Source organism: Chrysochloris asiatica, unplaced genomic scaffold (assembly GCF_000296735.1).
Source record: "Chrysochloris asiatica unplaced genomic scaffold, ChrAsi1.0 scaffold00445, whole genome shotgun sequence".
In the NCBI taxonomy this organism is placed as follows: domain Eukaryota; kingdom Metazoa; phylum Chordata; class Mammalia; order Afrosoricida; family Chrysochloridae; genus Chrysochloris; species Chrysochloris asiatica.
Genome location: NW_006408963.1, coordinates 346,623 through 349,050, shown reverse-complemented (window position 1 = coordinate 349,050; position 2,428 = coordinate 346,623). Strand labels below are relative to the sequence as shown.

Here is a 2,428-nt window from a genome sequence, read left to right as displayed (position 1 = left end):
TCCATTCATCATGATGTTACTTATTGGTCCAGTTGTGAGGATATTTGTTTTCTTTACATTTAGGTGCAGCCAATACTGAAGGCTATGGTCTCTCATCTGCATGTTGCAAGTTGTTAATGAGTCCTCCTCCAATCCTGATGCCATGTTTTTCTTCACATAATTCACTTTCTTAGATTATTTGCTCAGCATTCATATTGAATAAGTATGATGAAAGAATGGAACCATGATGCACACCTTTTGTGATTTTAATGCATTCAGTAGCCCCTTGTTCTGTTTAAACAACTGCCTTTTGGTCTATATATAAATTGCAAATGAGCACAGCCAAGTATCTTTCTGGCATTCTCTACTTTCAGTCAAGATCCATCTGACATCAACAATGATGTTCCACATCCTTATCTGAATCTGTCTTGAACCTCTGGCAATTTCTAGTCGATGTACTGTTGCAGCTGTTTTTGAATTACCTTCAGCAAAGTTTTACTTGGATGTGATCTTAATGATATTGTTCAATGATTTCTGCATTCCATTGGGTTACCTCTCTTTGGGATGGGAACAAATGTGTATGTCTAAACTGGAGATCAAATTTCAGAGTGTCTTCTGACATCCATTTTGGTCTTTCCTTTCTTTCTTGTCTTCTTAATGACAAAGACCTTTCACTTTCTTCCTGTGCGATGTTCTTGATGTCATCTCACAACATTTCTGGTTTTCAGTCATTAGTGTCTAATGCATCAAATCTGTTCTTTGTGTGTGTGCCTCTGTCAGGTCATTTTATTGATGGGAGATGGGGGTGCTGGCACCAGGCGTCCAGGCTCAGGACAAATGGGAGGGAAGCACAGCACCCCTCAGTCCCACAGTGGAAAAGCAGTTGTCAGAGCAGCAGGCCAGCCTCATGTGCTGCAAACGTACTGCAGGACCAGGTGTCCAAAGTTGGCCTGGTTCATTCTCCTTGGCCTGGTACTTCCTGATGAATGGGTGGGACCTGTGGGAATCTTTCATTTGGGACAGGTAGCAATAGGGGCTTGCCCAGGTGTTGCGACTGGACAATGAGGCTGATCAAAATCTCCAGGTGGCCACTGAGCTTGTCACATGACTGCTGCACCGCACCCTTGGCATCCTCCCAGTGACCCTGGGCCATGTGGCTGGCTACTGAGTAGCAGCAGAGTGGATGAGCACTTTCCGCCCACTCCTGGAAGGTGTAGTAGGCATTCTGCAGCTTCTTGCCACCCATGGCCAGGTTGACCCAGGCAGTGACCAGCTGGGTGAGGGTGGCGTCTTCCTCCTGGGTGGCATCTTCAGCTTCTTCTGGGCGAGGTCCAGGCAGTTTGGCTTCAGCGGGATCTTCACTACCATGGCTGTAGTATTCGTAGTGAGGCATCTGGGTTCTCATCCTGCAGGTAGATGGAGATGGCCATCAGCAAGAACGTGGTGTTCATTAGTCCATCCTGCGACCCATCTCCTGGTCCGGAAGCGCCACTTGGAAGGTACTCGACCAGCAAGCACACAACCTACAGCTCCAGGGCTGAGGGCTTGATCTCATTCAGCACCACACCGTACTTCCTCTGTGCAAGGTATGCCCAGTACAGGAAGACATCCCACTCCATGAGGACATCCCACTCCAAGCCCCTCTCTGGGCTCGATGGCTTCACTTGTTGCTCTTCATTGATGCACTGCTGGTAGCTGCTGTACTTCATAGCGAACATCTCGTCCACCTCCAAGGAGGTACCAGGGCCCAGAGAAGCCATGTTGATGTCCTCTTACCCATTTATCTTCCCGGAGAGTCAAATCAATTCTTGAGATGGTCTCTAAATTTAGGTGGGATATTTCAAGATCGTATTTTGGCTCTCGTGGACTTGTTTTCATTTTCTTCAGCTTTAGTTTGAATTTGAAAATGAGTAATTGATGGTCTGTTCCACAGTCTGCTTCTGGCCTTGCTTTGGCTGATAATATGGAGCTTTTCCATGGTCTCTTTCCACAGATGTAGTCAATTTGATTTCTGTGTATTCCATCTGGTGAGGTCCATGCGTATAGTCATCTTTTATGTTGTTTAAAAAAGGTATTTGTAATGAATAAATCATTGGTCTTGCAAAATTCTATCACGCAATCTCCAGCATTATTTCTATCACCAACACCATATTTTCCAACTACAGATCCTTCCTTTTTCATTCCAATCACCTGTAATTATCAATACATCTTGATTATATGTTTGATCAGTTTTAAACTAAAGAAGTTGGTAGAATTCTTCAATTTCAGCATCACTGGTTTTAGTGGTTGGTGTGTAAATTTGAATAATAATGGTATTAACTGGTCTTCCTTGTAGGCACATGGATATTATCTTATCACAGACACCATTGTACTTCATGACAGATCTTGATATGTTCTATTTGATGATGAATGTGATGCCATTTTCCTTCAATTTGTCATTCCTGGCATA

General features: G+C 44.2%; 1 pseudogene; it reads right to left on the bottom strand.

The window, feature by feature from the left end:
* LOC102815444 overlaps positions 1–1,430 on the bottom strand; it is a 59,882-nt pseudogene extending 58,452 nt beyond the window's left edge.
* Positions 1,431–2,428: the final 998 nt, after the last annotated feature.